At 36.4% G+C, this 18,519-nt stretch overlaps 1 protein-coding gene across 1 annotated transcript in view; it reads left to right on the top strand.

Moving 5' to 3' along the window:
- Positions 1-8,028: 8,028 nt before the first annotated feature.
- The window catches only part of LOC100888704, a 28,204-nt gene continuing 17,713 nt past the window's right edge, over positions 8,029-18,519 (top strand). The window contains exon 1 of the mRNA XM_003724934.3: positions 8,029-9,323. The gene's annotated coding sequence lies outside the window, so the exon portion shown is untranslated. The remainder of the gene's footprint in view (positions 9,324-18,519) is intronic.

The following is an 18,519-nucleotide window of genomic DNA, read 5'->3' as shown; positions in this document are numbered from 1 at the left end:
CGGCTCGGCCTATGCGTATACATGACACATGTTACTGTTATGTGTACTTCTACTTCTACTTCTTATATCTATCTTGAATTAGTTCAACGAAATATTAACTTCTTCAAATTTGTTATAGTTTGTTATTCTCAGGCCTCCTGCTAAACTGGAAGAGGGAAAAGATGAAGTTTATAATGTAACGTTATCTTTTGAACGGGGATGTCCATTTTCGAAATTTGGCTTCAAAAGGCTTTTACATGGATGAATGGCGCCGCATAAAAGAGACACCACTTTCAGTTTCACGTTACACCCACGGTTATTAGCTGGCTGGTCCATTGAACATCCTCCCTCTGATGCTTATGTAAATTACAAAACTATTAATCTATAAAGGTATAATCTTGAGTATTTTTTAAACCTGTAATTCACTATAAAATAATAAAGCCAAATACATATTACTAATATTAGCTAATCTTGACAAGTATTTAAGGGTGATATCATATTCTTGCAATGTATTTCTTTATAATGCATAACTCCGGACGGGGAGTGAAATTGATAAGAATAATATCAATAACACATTACGCAACGCCCAAACCTGTTTAATAGTCATTGCTTTTGAAAGCGTTATGTAGGCCGACTCAAGTTGCGTTTATGATAGGGATGCGATAATCACATTGATTTTGCTCTTTGGAGTAAAATAAATTAACAATTGAAGAATAATGTACTTCGATCCTTCCTTTAATTGCGGTTTCCTAGACATTATGAATATGAACCTGTGAAAAATGAAAGTGAAGGAGATGCTGAAACATTCCATAAAAAAAACGGTAGTATTATTCACTGCCTGTAATCTTAAACCTAAAACTGATGGCAGCTGAGCATGCTTTGCTTCTGAATAACTTATGAGAATTCGTACAGGTTAGAAAGCAGGGGCGGCCGAGCGACTTCCAAAGTGGGGGGGGGGGCACCAAGAAAAAAGGGCACTTTCTGGATAAAAAGGGCACCTACAAAGGGAAATCTCACAGCGAAAATATACAATTTTTTAGACATTGGTATATACCCCTACATTGTAATTACAATTATCGGGGATGATTTCAATATTTGTTTCACCTTATACACCATACAAGATATTGCTTTGCAGTTGGGTTTGAATTTCTAAAAAATTGTTTGCGAGCGAGAGAAGTGAGCGAGGAAAAGTTTTAAGATGTGTGAGGTCCGATCGCAGTGCGATAAATTACATCTTACAAAGAGGAAAAACCCAATCCTAATGGGGATATAAGCACATTCTCATAACGAAAGAGTGAAAAGACATTTGATAAGTAACATATTAAAGTATATCATCTGTAGATGCGTGCGAGCGTAGCGAGCGAGCCTTGGGGGAAATTGCTCTTAGTCGCTTGAAATTAGCTAGGGCGCTTTTAATGATGAGAGGAAAGGGGGACCTTATCAAGAAAGAAAAGGAGCATGTGCCAAAGTACAAAGAGTAAATATCACAGGTGAAAATGGGGCACTCCTTACAGGGATGAAAAAGGTGAGTCATAAGAATAGGAAATGGGCATTTGTCGACGGAAAAGAGGCCCCCATCAGATTTTGAACGGGGGATTTATGAAAAGGGGATAGGTCCCTTATTGGAAAGGAAAAGGGGCACGTATCATTGTTAAAAGGGAATTTATCAGAGGTGAAAAGAGGCACTTATCGCATCTGAAAAGGGGCAATGACCAGATATGAATAGGGGCACTTATGTGAATGAAAAGGGGGCACTTGTAATAAAGGAAAATGTGCATTAGTTGTAAGAAAATGGGTACCGATCAGATTTTAAAGGGGCATTTATTAGAGGTGAAGGGGGCATTGATCTAAAGTGAAAAGAAGTAACTTCTCGTACCTGAAAAGGGTCATTTACCAGAGAAGGGGCACTTATGAAAAGGGGGAAGGGGCTGTTTTTTTAATAGGGCACTTATCATTGGGAAAAGGGGCACTTATTAGAAAGGGAAAAGGGCACATGTGAAAATATAAGGTGCGCTTATCCGAGTTAAAATGGGGGTGGTTATTAAGAGAGGAAGGGGCACTTCTTACAAAGGAAAAGGGGCACTTGTCAAAGTAAAAGAGACACCTCTCAGAATTAAATAGGACAATTATCAGAGGTGAAGGGGACACTTATCAAAAGTGAAAAGAGGCACTTCTCGTACCTAACTGGGGGACACTTACTAGAGATTAAAAAGGCCGGGCACTAATGAGAATGGAAAATGGACACTTATTGCAAAGGAAAATGGGAACTTGTTGAAGGAAAAGGGGCACGTGTCCAAATACAAAGGGCACTTATCAGAGTTTAAAAGGGGAAGGGGCACTTTTACAAATTAATAGGGGTACTTGTCAAAAAGGGGCACTATTCCTATGTAAAAAGGGGCACTTCTTAAAAAGTAAAAGGGGCATTTTTCCTATGTAAAAAGGGGCACGCTTCGGGTGCTTGAAAAAGTGGGGGCACTGTGCCCCCCCCTTGCCCCCGCCCCCCCCCCCCCCCGGGAGGGCCGCCTCTGGGTTAGAGTAAATAGAGGATGAGAGTTTACTGCATCGTGGCCCGAATTCACAATTCGGGCCGGTATTTTCGTTGGAAGGGCGCCTGAAAACGACCTTTATGAAATCTGCTTCTAAAATGTCTACTTGAGTGTCTACTCTCAAGTAGACAATGTTTTCAAAACGCTTACTTGTATAGCGCCATCTCAAGATAATGCGTTCCCTACTTCAATTCAGTTTGGCTTCAGTTTGAAATACATGTACCATTGCTACTTGCTAGCCCGGCTTGCTAGACAGAAATCCGAAAGAGGCTATAGAATAATGTGTTTCTTCATACTTCGAACTAAAAGATGGGAAAATTAGCTGATTTTTTTTCTCTCACCGCTTTATTGATTAAGTATTTTATTTTACCCTATATGTTTTAATGTTCTTATCCATCCTAGGTACAGATTTTGCTTTGTGAATCGATCAATTTTAGAATACCCTACCATTAAGAAGCTCATATATATGTCATTCGCGTGGGTGGTTGTCATGACGACAGTCTTGAATGTCTTTATAGACTTCAGTAGCTGATGTTTCTTTATGATCAGGCCCATACAGGTTTGCGAAAACCCGAGCTGTAAGCTGAAAAGGTTTATCGGCTGCACCACAAGAGCCTATACGAGACCGACAGCCTACTAGATCGACTGGACAGGGATGTCCCCACACTTGCAGTCGTTCCTCATGTATGCACTATACCAATTCTATTGCTGAGAATGATGTATCTATCTGAAGATAGCATCCGACCATTTGATTGGTTTGTAAATGATATAGAGATCAGTCATAGATTTATCAGTTTATTATTGTTATTATTTTGTTTCACTACACAATTCGGCCGGGGGCTGTTCTTCAGGGTGTCCACAGAACACGATAACATAGAATACATAACATGCAACAACAAAGAAAAAAACTACATCAAATCAACGTAAATAGTCGGACAGACAATAATTAAATTGAATTTTATTTATTTATTCACCTCCATTGAAAACATTGAAACAAAATATAAATGTACAATGACAATGTCAATATAACAAAAATTGCATGACATGAGTTATAAAATATACATGTTCTACAGCGATATACATGTACATTATGACAAATATAAAGTAAATATTGCTTCAAGAGTAAAACAATAATCCTTGTTTTTACGAAGTGACGGTAGTGAGGAAAATCGTAACGCAAAGTGAATGCAATTTTTTTTCACTACCGTCACTTCGTGAAAACAGCGACGATGACTATTTACAATGAGTTTGTGATCGATGGTAAAATAGAGTAAAATAGTCGAGTCTGACTCCCGTTATCTAAAGCCTAATATAAAGTTAATTGAAACATACATGATGGGTTTCCAAATCCTATAAATAAGATTTGTGTATAATATTAAAATGAGACTGGTTACTATATACAACTATATAGTTACAAGGTTATCATTCGTGGTTTTCACTTAAGAGTAATTTTGTTACGAAAAGAGGTTCTTGATCACTCAATTCTTAGATCAGTAGGAAGCATATTCCAAAAATTACTTCCAACAAACGAAACAGAAGACTTTCCTTGGTCTGTTTTGAATAAAGGAAGACGTAGTTGTCGACCCGTTTTTAGTCTTGTGGAATATTCATGTTGTATCATACTGCAATAATGTTTTAATGAATGAGGTTATCGTTCATTTATCAAATAAAACACAAAATACAAATACAGATAGATCAATCCTACATTAAAGACACATGAGTTTCAGGAAAAACACTCATGCTCTTGTAGAATTAGGTAAGGTGGGGGTATTATTGGCGATTCCATTTTTTGTATGATTCTTTTTTTGTGTGTGTGTAATGTCATGTTTTATCAAATAATGGAGTAGCAATGATAAATAGGCCTATTGCGTTTACTGTATCAAAAATTACTTTAAACCTAAAAGGTAAAATGGAAAAAAGAAGAAAAGAAATACTGCAGAATTCAAGGTGAATTTACAACAAATAAGAAATACAGAGGAAGTATTCTGAAAAGAGTAGGGGCCGATTTATCCGTTATTTAATTCCCATCAAATTGTCAGAATTACTCATATGATTTGCCCCAATAGGAAAAGTATCAACATAATATATATCATAAGACTTACCACTTATCGTTTTATTAACTTTTAAATCTTATTAAAAAAATTATTAAAAAATATAATTATTCATATTATTCCCACATTTTTTGGTACATGACTTCAAAAAAAAAAATCTTGCATTCACTTATGTTCTGTAAAACAACACAATCATGTACCGGGCGAATGAAGATTCCTTGATTTTAAAAAAAATACTATGCGGATGAATGTAGATCTGTAAATTACAGTTTTTAACTTATTCAAGTGAATACGTAAATAATCATAACATTATTCGGAAGTAGTAAAACTAAGAAACGAGGCATCGTCGTTCAAAACAGACAAGGTTTGCTTCGCGGTGGTTCTATCAAGGTCGCAAATAATCGATGTTTGAAGAAGGAACATTATCCTGACGTTTTATTTTTCCTACAAGGCATTTATTTCCACAACATCAACCAATGCTGCGTTTACAAATGATATCAGAGAAAGCGAGAGAGAGAGAGAGAGAGAGAGAGAGAGTTACGCTTTTCAATCGACCCCCCCCCCCCATCTCCCTCTCCCTACACCCACACACATTAATATATATAAGTGTGTGGGTGCACTGAATGCGCGCGTTTGTATCTGTGTGGAAATAGAAATATATATTTCTATTTATATGTATTTTATGTATACTTTTATAAACACAGCCCGATACCTTTTCTTTCATTTTCGTCTCCCACAAGTCATGCATCAATTATAAAGAACCATTAGAAAATCTTCTTTTTGCGATGTATTTTCTAATGGCACGGTGAAAAAGCATCATCCATTACTGTCATCTAAAAGTCCGTTTATTAAAAAAAAATCTAAATGTCTAAACAGAGTCGCGAAAGACAATAAACCGTGTTGTTTACATCTGAAAGTCCGTTCATTCAAAAATACATCTAAATGTGTCAAAAGAGTCGCGAATGACAATAAACTGTGTTGTTTATTCGAGAAGAAGAAGATGCATAAAATCCGTCATAAGGCAGGCTAAAATTACCTTTGCGTTTTATAGGGTTTCACAGCTATTGTGATTATCAAGGGCATAGCACACGAAGCCTTGGTATTACGTCTTTCGTGACGTATGACATCTCATTTTGGAATACTCCTTATTCTGCCGAAGGAAAATGAAACACGTATATTTGGCGTGTTTTCTATTAAAATTAACAAATTATGATATACACTGTACTAAATGAAGTTCCTTACCATGATCAAGTATTTTGAAGAAGGATTCTTAGAGCTATTGAAAATAACAAATGTAGAGTTTCTGCATATTTAAAGATTATCATTAAATTGAGTACGTCGTAATCATTTGATTACCAGACGTGCATGCAGACGCCGACAGTTTGTTTTCTACAGTAGTATATTTTATGGGTAATAGTATTCAAATATAATTATTAATATGCACATGAAGGTTGTACTTTCAATACTGCGGTAAAGACTTTCCAAACACATTTAATTTCTAGTAGTAGTATATTTGATGTGAATGCATGGGAAGTATGCAATATTCAAAAGGAGGGAGAGTAGTATAATAAATGGAAAGAGAACAAGAGGAACATATTAATTCTTTTTTTTTCATTCATTCATTTCGGTTTATTGTGTCAAAATTCCATGTTAAAACAGTCTGGAGACTGATACAACAAAGATTACGAAGTTTAAAGAAATAAAGAGAAATTAAAAATACATGTACATCAATATGGAAACGATCACAAATTAGTTCAAGGAATAAATTAACAATAATAATAATGGAAACTTCAAATATTGCACATCATACATAAAATAAATCGAATTTACATACATGGGTGAAGGGGGGAAAAGAAGATAAAAACAAAAAGAGAATGGACAAAGCATTACATTTCCTTTTCTCGTAACATTTAGATGTTGAGCATTTACATTTTAAACTCAATTAAGATAAATTGATAGATAAAACGTGATGGTGATAATATTGGATTTACATGTTTTAAAAATAAACAACTCTACTAACAAATATGAAGAAAGTTGGAAATTGAGTTATGAAATGGGCACCTGCAAAAGATCTATTTTATAATTAAATCACCTTAGTAGACATGGAGGAAACCTTCAAACTCATCTCAAAGCTGAATTAAATCTTAGCGTGATTCGTCAAGGGTTGATCTAATGTCCTTTGGCAAGATATTGATCTACATTTGCCAATCTCAACCCAGGTGATGTAAAATGGGTACCTGCATGGCAGGAATTAATTCTTTGAAATGCTAGAGCGCCGAAATGGCAGCACAACTAAATAAAGCCGGGGTAATAATCTCAAGTTTGGAAGCGCTTAGTGATTCTAATAAGCGCTATATAAAAAGTGAGTATTATTATTATTATTATTATTATCTAAAGATATTACCGACGATTATTTTTCTGTCAAAATTATATTGAACAAGAACGAAGGACAAAGATGATGTATAATGAATTCATTGGGGACCACGTATAGTAGCTTTTGGAATTCTTGTATAAGGCTGTTTGATTTTGAAAAAGCTGTATAATTTTTATACAAACAAAAAACCTTTCAGAGATAAAATGCTAACGTTTATTTGCTGCCTATTCTGCGACCTACGATTTGGAACGGTAAGACGTGACTTGCAGGTATAGACATCTCCCGGCTGATTATATATATATATATATAAGCAATAGGCGCATTGATACAATAATGATAATTTTAAGTGAGATACATCATTATCATGTTTTGTTGATTCATTTATTTCTATTTCGATAAAAAGATGTCATGATGTCATGATATTGTTTTAATGATTAGCAAAGAATAATATAATACATTCATGTATGAGGCAAACAAAGAATTAAAGAAAAAAACATTCAGAAAAGCCTGATTTGAAAAGTGATGTTTGGTCCATACCCCCTAAGACTTTGTGACGTTAAAAGTTTGTCAAATTGAAATAATACTTTTACAGTCTCTCTCATTTTGTATACATATTCATTTATCTACTCATAAATATTGTCTGAAATAACTACAGTGTATCTGGTAATGACACCTCCGTCAAATTTAATACCAATCTGTATAGTAAATTACTTTTCATAATCCTGTTGTCATTGATCGGTTCAACGTTTGTGGTTATTTAATGATAGTTTGATATATTTGCATGGCTTTAACATTTATTTGTGCGTTGCTTTCAATATTTTATATTTTACCTTTATTATTTCATCGATGTATTTCTTTGTTTCCAAGTTTGTTTTTATGATCACGCATCTTTTTATTTTTGTTTACTTTATCATAATTTTGTGTATAGGGGATGCTACCATAAACGTGATTTTCAAATCTTTTGCTGCATCCCCAGACATTTTTGGTTTTACTAAATGTTTGAATAAATACAAAAACAAATGCAAAATAACAATTAAAAACATCATTTATAAACTTTATGCTCATTTATTCTCAGACATATCATTACATATATGTAATATTTTAACAAACTTTTGAAAATCATGTATAATCACAATGAAATTGTGAGCAGAAAAAGAAAGGTTTCGTCTGAAGCAGAACACGAGTAAATGTCCCTATAAACAAAGAGATTTAAATCTTAAATTAGTCAGATAATACACTTATGGAAGTATGATTTTAATAACCTTTTATGGTATTTTTTAATACTATAATGAGACATTGCCAGAGACATAATAATACATGTAAATACAAAAGTAAGACTTGAAGTGAACAGCGAGCAAAGTGCAGTTTTCAGGTCTCACTGGGGCTTCATTTGAGCTTCTATTATGACGCGACTTTTTCATCTTTTCATCATAAAAGGGAAACAATTTTGAACATGGTTTAATGCAAACACACGTCTTTTGTTGCGGCTCCTTGCGTTTCCACACGACGGAGCAGGTCAGCGTTTATGACTAAGGACCGTGAATAATTCTCATTCAAGTCCCAATGACACCAGGGAGTAGGCTTGGTAACGGGAAGGGCCTCGGGCGCTCTTTCCTACGTTGATGTTAGCTGCGTTCGAAGGGAGGAGTGATTAATATATGGATGCATTCACCACCGAGTCTTTTGTGCGATTTGCTGTAATATTCAGAGTCCCAGCTGCTAATAATAGCAGTAGTAGTCTAGGTAGGAGGGTTTAGTGAGAGAACGAGCGGGGCTACAAAGTCACTGCTATATTATGCATTTTACCTGTTAGCTAACGATGCACCCATAATTTTACCCTATACTTTGCTTCTACTAGGGGTTATATGAGAACGTTTGCAGACGACACACTCTACATAGTTACGAATGTGATTCGCATTTTGGCAATTAAAAAGCGCGCGGATGTAATGTTGAGCGGGACATTTGCAATCCTGTCTCCCACTGATAACACACATTTGGAAAGGAGTATAATCAGTGATTCATAATTTCCCTCCGCTTTCATTTGGACCGTTTCCAGGTGCTACGTTCTGCTACTGACTCATGAAGTATGATATTTAATGCTCCAGAAGAAATCCAGGACTTATACACACTCTTTAACTCGGCCACTTGAGATACGGACATTTAAAATGCATCTTTATTATTGAAGTGTCCATTGAAAGCGGATTAATGGATACATAGTGAAGATCATAACGGTGATTATCTAATGGCTCGTGACTGGTATCTAAAAAAGGTCGTTGACTCTATTACTTTTAGTGCATTCTGATGAGATTTTTCAGCAGCTTCAATTATCTGTGGATCTTGGATGAGCTTATTAACACCCGACATGTAAACAGGGTATGTATTATTGACAGTCAACCTGTTGGCAATCTGCCATGTCATAAATGGAATTCAATTTTGATGCTGCTTTTTATTGTATACATACACTTATTTTGGTTTTTTTCTTCTTTCCAGCTGATTACTTCAATATATACACAAAACCATGAGATATACCACGAGGATTACTGGTAATTTATCAATCAATCACAACGGTTATGACAACTTCTGTGTATGTGAGAAGTAATTGAATGTACTTGGTGAATCATTGTCGTCTTCATGGGAAACGATGAATTTAAAGTTTAGCCTTGTAATATCACTAGTAGTTGTTGTCTTATATGAATTCATTGTGCTGTTTGGCTCTATATCGTCTACTCTCTGCGGAGGTTTGTGTCAATAAACTTTATTAGATAAAGACTTCTGATATTGACCAGACTATGAATTTCTAAGCATAGTTTTGTTTCAAGTTACCAGTTGCAAGAGATGATCCATAGATCATGAATTAACCCTGATTATATCCACGTATGTTTCACATAAATTTCCAGGGTCTCAAAATTACCTGCATTGTCATCATATTACATTGTGACCATTTTCTACCTTTACATTGTGACCATTTTCTACCTTATGCAATGATTCAGCATTAACCCGTACAGTCTTTGAAACAACATTTTAAGTAATACCATCGGCATTCTATGGTGATACATTATGTAGGTTTGCTCAACGAATACGCCTGGCCTGACAAGGAAATCACTCGTTACATGCAAATGTCATTGCAACCTGTTTGCAACCATGTTACACGTACTAAACTGTCTATTTCATTGTTAGAATGGAGAAGTAACGCGACGCTTTGCAGGAAACTCCGATCATCGGTGGAGTGTTTGCATTATCATTATGACGTCTATCAGTGAAAATAATTTACTTTGACTTGGAAAACTTAATCTCAGTCAAACATGATTAATTTCATTGAGCCGGCTAATACTTAGACGAAATTTCTTCTTAAGAAAATGATTATTTTTCAGTCAATCTTCCCATCTGTGAATTTGAATGGAAGCTTATTGTTCAAAATTTGGCGATAAATATTCTTCTCATTTGCCTCTGTCCAAACCAGGAACGAGGGGGGGGGGGGGGAGAGAGAGAGAGAGAGAGAGAGAGAATGTGACAACTATTACCATGGCTTTTACTTCTGGGCCCCGTCTTACAAAGAGTTGATATCAATCGTAACTTACTTGCGATTGATATCAATCGTAACTATGTACATAAGAGATAGGAGACTGCAAACTTGCGATTGATTGGAGGACTTGCGATTGATTTGGATCAATCGTAACTCTTTGTAAGACGGGGCCCTGGTCATCATAATGGATTTGGAACAATAGATCCTACCAGCTACCACAATGCACCTGGGTGAAGAGTGGCACATAATTATCAATGTCTCGCTGAATGTATAAACCTATTACGATTTATTCTTATCATCGATATACCTTTCATGGAAAAGCGACGCTAGTCGCGTGGTCTCCTAAGATAACCGATTTGTACTATGTATACTATACTATCATCATACTTTCATACTTACATACTAACAATGTTCAAGCATCACTTCACTCATTAATGATAATCTCAACCTCTATCCATTTCCAACGCCTATACCCATCACTTTCATAATGATTGCATTCCCGTCATTATCATCAAAGCGAATAACATTGTTCTGCATGAAGCGTATATAGCCTTGCTTTTCATGGTTCAATTCCTAAGCATTACAAGTATACTTATATTTCATTCATCAGAATTCATGTTTGTGGAGTCATTTAACCACGTTCTCAAAAGCTCTTCTACCACAATCCTCTTTTGAAAATAATAATTTTATATCCGGGACAAATTAATGCATCGTCCTATCGATAATTCATTTGTCCACTACATACAAAGTTTTGTCAGAGGTATATATGACCTAGCAGGTAAACTTGTGTGCAAGCTGATGATTGACAATAGAAATTCCATTATATATTGTTGTAAATAGATCAATGAAAATGTCATATTGTCACCGAAAAGGGTCTATACAATATCTTGTAACAGCGAGGTGAACGCATGCATCTCAAAATATAGGGGAAAGTTAAGTGCTTTTGCTTGATGTATCAGTCTGAGTGCATTAAACACTTACGACTTATTTTGATTTGTTGCCAGTATACATCACGTTCCTTTATTTTCATCGAGGGATATTTAATTTCTTTTCCGCTGACTTCGGGTGGTTTGGCAGATGAGTACTTAACGGCTATCAAGTGATTGTAATCTATTTATAATGCTTGTCAAGGCTATGTTGGAATGAAGCAACACTTGCCAGGCACGTCGTTTAAGTTTGATTGTTATATTGAGAAGGCATCTGGAGCTAGAGAGCTATTCAGACATGAACTGATACGATGTGAACGCTCCTGGGATCGAGAGAGCTAGTGTGAACACTCCTGGGATCGAGAGAGCTAGTGTGAACACTCCTGGGATCGAGAGAGCTAGTGTGAACACTCCTGGGATCGAGAGAGCTAGTGTGAACACTCCTGGGATCGAGAGAGCTAGTGTGAACACTCCTGGATCGAGAGAGCTAGTGTGAACACTCCTGAGATCGAGAGAGCTAGTGTGAACACTCCTAGGATCGAGAGAGCTAGTGTGAACACTCCTGGGATCGAGAGAGAGAGAGAGAGAGAGAGAGAGAGAGAGCTGATTATGTAGTCCGGTGGAGTCCTCCTGTATAGTATATACCATGTGGCACTTCGTGACAAGAATATTGAGCTCACTAACATTCAAGCTAAGATAAAAATATATACATATACACATGAATTCAACGTGAATAGACAAAAAAATAATACAAAAATACCAAATTTAAAACGATTCAAAAGAAATGACAACAATGATAAAGAACGGAATAATAAAGTAAACAGCTAAATAATCTAAACCAACGCACAATATTATTGTGAAAACATGGGAACAAACCAAAATATCTTTTTTTTTTAATGGATTTTTAGTTGCAATGCATTTTTCAATTATTAGTACTTCTTCATGTTATATTGCTATGTATCTGTTAAAAGGTAGATTGTATCACTTTTATGTTTATCTTCATCCCCTAGGAACACAATCCCCTTTCATTCAATAACCTGTCCCCCCCCCCCCCCCCCCCATCCCATCCTCTCAAAACGTGCCGCAAGTTGACATATAGGACAATCCTTGCTACTTATCTATACATGTGTGTATGGTTTGAAACCAACATAACCTAAACAGGTCAAAGAAAAAGTGTGACTTTTTAATACTCAGATTTAAAATTCATTGTAAACATTAAAATAGAGTGTGAGACTTATTGTACCAATTGGTTCTCTATAATAGCAAAGATTGGATGCGAATTCACCGGGAGCCAGCGTGCACGGGTTATGTACAGGAGGGGATAGCCCTGTCGCTCGATGGAAAATAAAAATGTGAGTGTTCCTTTGTTAATGTGAAGTGGATTTCGCTGAAAGGGACTTTTATTGAAGCAGGCAATGTTCCACATCTGTCGCGATTGCAGCATTTTCCATCGTGTGTAGTCCACGGTCATTATTCAAGTGTTTTCACGCTGAACAATGAAAGCGTGCTCCTGCCTGGGGCAGACATAAGATTGAGGAGGGCGAAAGGTACAGACAATGACGAGCATACAACGCAGTGTTGGCTACATGCACAAGCTTTAATTATCTTGCATATGAACATAATTCCATTATGAGGACACCCAATCTGAACTGTAGAGAGTTTAATGTGATTGGGTCTATTATTTCACAACCCGCATTCATGCCCTTCCAATTAAATCGCTAACTAATATTTTCCTTTGTATTAACCCAAGCCAATTTAACGTATTCGTTAATATAGAATGAGTAGCCTTGATTTTGTGGCAACGCTTTATTATAAATGTTAAGAATAATGTTGTGAAAGGAATAAGTTAAGAATCGATTGTCGAATTACAGTGAGACGTTTCAGCAATGTTTTGCCATCAATTCAGTTTTGAACAGAGCATATTCTAATTGGGTATTATTTGTCTGATATTCAAATAGTAACTCTGCTGATACGGGTAATGCGAGCGGTAGTGGTAGCGATTTGACCATTCAAAATAATATATGAAATAAATAATTTATTTCCATTCTTAATTATCATAAATCGCTTTCTATTTTTTAATCAAAATGCGTCGTTCATTAGATCTTCCTTTCCTGTTTTCGCATCAATATTTCATGGGAAATTGGCGCCATATAATAGTCTCTAACCACTATTATGCAATGTCTACGTCGGGAAGAAAATTGTGAAGCGTTAGATAGTACAAGAGGAACTGTGTGACTCCCTATGACCGTTATTAAAACAAATTATGGATCCATCAATACCATCAATGTATAGATCTAATACACACAATTATGTCTGACTTCACTCAATATCGAAATCAAAATTGTATTAGGGCTGTAAGGTCTTAGTGAATTGTAAAAATGATTTTAAGGAGAGATGATCATCATGATTATTATAGGTAAACTGTTAAAAGAAAGAAACAAAACACACCCTGTCGTGAAATATGAGTATAAAATTTGTAATAATTGGCTGATGATGATAATGAGTTCTGAAAGTGGCCGACGTTACTTCGATATAGCAATATGGCTTGGTGAGAGCAAGTGACGTTTACTTGGGGTTGAAGATAACGCCTACTAATGGAGAATGATATACGAGGCGCGTTGAGGTTGCGTGGTAGTCCCATCACCCACAGACCTGATGGAGAACTCATCTAATGTGATGATTCCATTATTGGGAAAGCACTCATGCATGCCCCCGTGGATGCCTTAATACCACGGGCCGCGTGGATGCCTTAATATCACGGGTTAATGATGGGTGTGTGACTTGATAGTGCCACCAATATTATTGTGATTGCGAGTAATATTCCATCCATTGACATAGTACACGGAGACAAAGTCATGAGGGAGTCGTTTCACGAAACTGTCATAACTAAACAAATCACAGACAGTCTATTGAAACGCATGTTAAATTTGATACACGGGTTTCAATGGATTGTCGGTGAACACGGAACTTTTGACGGTTTTGTGAAAGGCTGCCCTGGCCTTAATTCCTAATACAACTCTGCGTGTCAAAAGTGCAAGAGAAGTACACGAATACACGTAAACACGTAATGATACGATGGCACTAATGACATTAATGAAACTGCCGTTGAGATAATAATTAAACACATCGAGACAGCGTTGTAGCTGCAGGAGTAAGGGGCGCGTGCCCCATGGAATTAAATGGCGAAAAGGAGAAATATGAATAATGAAAAAGAAGGGGGAGAAATGAAGAAGGAGAAGACAACGTGAAGAAAATCAGTACAACCATTTATATAATGACCCTCCCCTCACTCAATTACTTTTTTTCTCTCTCACATTTCGACCCACCAAGTAAGGCAATCCCTCCCTGACCGCCGCCTCTCCAGCCTCATCACACGAGCCCCCAGTCAGTGGCGTGGTCCAGGCTATTCCACCGCGGCAAGATATAATTATAATACGATATGATATGACATGAAATATCTCCTGAAATTTGGAATTAAAACCTGCATGGTTACTGTGAAATGCAATGACAATTTCGTATACAAAGCAACCTTTCATTATTACGTAGGTCGATTGCGCACGAACAATACACTAGGGAGTTTTCAATTTCCCTTCCCTATTTTCCCCAGGTCTGTCTTAGTTTTCAGAGGTCGTCATAAGTTTACAATTCTCACACATAATATTATACTGTCAGACTGTGTCTTTTTTATGCGATAAATCAGTGGCGAATTTGATAGACAGAATTGCAATTATCTGTATATATAAATACTAGAATATAAATATATTTAAAAAAAAATCTTCTTTTAGGCAAAATAAGTTTTTGTAACCAATGTCTATATTACAATTAGTCTGAAAGATATTTGATCACTTTGCGATTTTAATTTTCAAAATAAGGCACCATTCAGCTCTAAAATAATTGCTACATACATAAATAAGTATGTAGCAATTATTTTAGAGCTGTATGGTAGCTTATTTGTAAATAATGAAATAATCATTTTAGAACCTACAACCATGGTCAATCATTAAGCCAATGAAATACAAAAACACAAACAGTACATAGGACAGTGGCGGATCAGCCCCCCCCCCCCCCCCCCCTGGAAAAAGAAATCCTTGATCCGCGCCTGATATAGGAAGAACATTCACAACCTCTACATCTGACTGACTAATCGAGGTATTTTCGGCGATGAAATTAAAGACATATGAAATTGATTAGTGATCCTTCTCTCCATGCAAGAGGATGAATTCTTCGTGTAACTTGGCACTGTGGACGCTCCCCGGCCCACTAGGAAGCCAGGCTACCTAACGATAAAGTTGACATAATGAATGGCTACCTTTCCGATTCCGGGCGGCCAGCTCACTCGGCAAGCAGCCGAGTATGAATCATACGTGCCTCGTCACACTCCTATGGCCAGATTACCCGATCCGACATGTAATTGTCTACTAGTCTTAAATTGAGAGTCTCCTGTTCTACAAGCAACTATACTTGACAGGCTAGTTCTCACCTTAGTATAAAATGAGTACACCACTAACACAGGAAATAATTATAATCTGAACACAGGTTAACATTGTTCAACTAGAGTCTGTTATTTCGACGATTTTTCTTTCAGTTGGGGCGCAAACATGCAACAAAATAATATGTATTATATCAAAAGAATAAAAAAATAAATAATATACAGCAGTGAGGGCATTAGTAAGAATTACCCACACAAGTTACCTTTGGAACAGTCTAACACGCCCGAGGCAATAGCCGAGGGTGTTTGGACTGTTTTGAAGGTACCGAGTGTTGGTAATTTTACTAATGCCCGAACAAAATGATGTGTATTTGTTTTTATAAATACGTTTTATTTGTTTTATACGTGATTTTACTAATGACCGGTCATTATCAAAATTACGTGTTAGGCAAAATAAATGCCTGTACGCTCTCAACCAATCATTTGATCAGGATCCACGTCATCATCTTATAATCCGAAATAACATTTGCCAAGTGGAAATGTTGTCGAATGGTTATGTAAACTAAATATGGTTTTGTTCTGAGATGAATCCCGGCATAATCATGCAATATTTCCTGTTTCAAGACACCGATCTCTAATGCAACTATGTGGAACTAGCATGACTGGATAGGAGTGTGAATCTGGTGGGGTACATGGTAAATACCTTCCTTTCAGTGATATGCATACATGTATATATATGATGCATAGCAAATAGTGCCCCCCCCCCCCGATTTGGGAAAGTGCACAAATTTCGAGTAAACTGTATGAGATTCTAGCCCATGTATATTTTTTCTCATCACCCACCTCATCAATAATACATTAAGGGATTCAGATTCATTTGATCTTCTTATACGATACAACGATAGATGAAGATTGTGTTTGGTTTAATTCTCGTAAATTGGAGTGTCAAACAAGATAAATGCAACATAATCCACTTCGATCGTCTGTATGAGATATGACATTTCGTAATGTAACCAAATATGTCTTTGACTTTGTGAAGTGCCCTGATACGAATTATGTCATTAAACTGTTATTGTATTTCAATTTATTGTGAGAATACAAATTGCATACGTTACCTGTTGTTAGGTAGGACAGGCCATGATGTTTGTCTTACCTAGCAACAATTAATGTATGCAATTCGCATTTTGACAATTGAAATACATGTACTATTATTCGTAACAGGCGAATTGAATAATTGTTATCGAGGCACTTCACAAAGACATATAAATCAAGTCTACTGGTAACTCTGGCACATAGTCGTATACAACGAGGATTTCAAGTAAAATGTTTTTTGGGGCTGAAAATATCTGTATCCGTAAAAGATGATAAGGTTTGCGCTTCATTTTGTTTCTATCATGTTTATTGTTATAGCAGTACATTTTTTTTATGAGCCGGACGATATTGAAGATGCATTTAGAATTGCAAATTTGAAATGGTATTACAAGAAAGTTTGCATTAGAATGCAAGAATTAAAATGATCATTATTGTTTTTAATGTGGTGAACCATTATTTGAAATACATAGTGTCCCTCGGAATCTGTGCACTCCTGATCAAATATTCAGTCTGAGGAATAAATTCAAAATTGAAATTGCCACAGGCTAGAATTGACTTACATTGCGAGTCACAAGAGGAGCTGCGGACTAGACCACGAGTCGTTTTGTAAACAGTAGTAGAACTGTCTGTATCATATCCCAGTGGGGAATTACCTAATCAAGAATTGATAGCTTTGACCAGGGTCCTATGTGACACAACCACCTACCCTCAATAAAGCCTGATAATCATCTTAGTTGAGCGATTAAACATAATTATATGCGAATTCAATACATGTCACTGGAGCAATGGCCATAAAGGCTTTTTTAGGTATGCATCTCTGGCTGAATTTGGAAATAATATATTAACCAGAAAATGAGTGTGAAATATTTTGCTATTCCAGGCTTTTATCTTGACCATGGATTGTTAATGAAAATCTTTCTGAATTTACCGCCAGCCGATGATATCGGAAGTGCGCAGAGTATGTCAAAAGATGGCTTTGGCACATAATGTAAAGAATTTTCACCATCATATCTAGATCAAGTATTCTTATTCAAGTAACCACCGGTATCGCCTTCCGGCTTTTAGATGTCACTTCACCGTTCACTTCTTATTCATGATTCGCTCGTGTTATCACAAATTGTCAAATAAAGATGGTCTATTGAGGAATAATAGTCAATGAAATGGGTACTACGCATTGCGCTCTTTGATGGTTCTTTTATGAAAACCTTCTCCCTGATGGCGGAAAGAATGGAGGTAACTAAAGAGATGTCGATATTTTAGCTATAGATTCATGATATGGCGTTATAATGTATCTAAAATGTATTTAAAGGCATGGTTATTTACCGACATCGCTAGCAATGCTGTAATGTATATCCAATTGCGCCATCTTTCACTGAACGCTTACATAGATTGATTTCCAGCTCCTGTACCCCAGTGCATCATCACGCATGCGTCATCAGTTGGTGATGCATTGTGGGACATGGCTGTCGACACACCGGGACATGTGAGCAGCAGATGGCAGTATACATAAATCTGAAGTGGGACACTCTTCCATAGCTTATTATTGTGAGTTGTAAGTGATAATTATGTTAACTATAAACTTGAAACAAGATCGGTCAT

This window comes from Strongylocentrotus purpuratus, unplaced genomic scaffold (genome assembly GCF_000002235.5).
Source record: "Strongylocentrotus purpuratus isolate Spur 01 unplaced genomic scaffold, Spur_5.0 spur5_scaffold_5, whole genome shotgun sequence".
In the NCBI taxonomy this organism is placed as follows: Eukaryota; Metazoa; Echinodermata; class Echinoidea; order Camarodonta; family Strongylocentrotidae; genus Strongylocentrotus; species Strongylocentrotus purpuratus.
The sequence above is the reverse complement of the archived record's forward strand: the minus strand, read 5'-3'. Positions and strand labels throughout refer to the sequence as shown.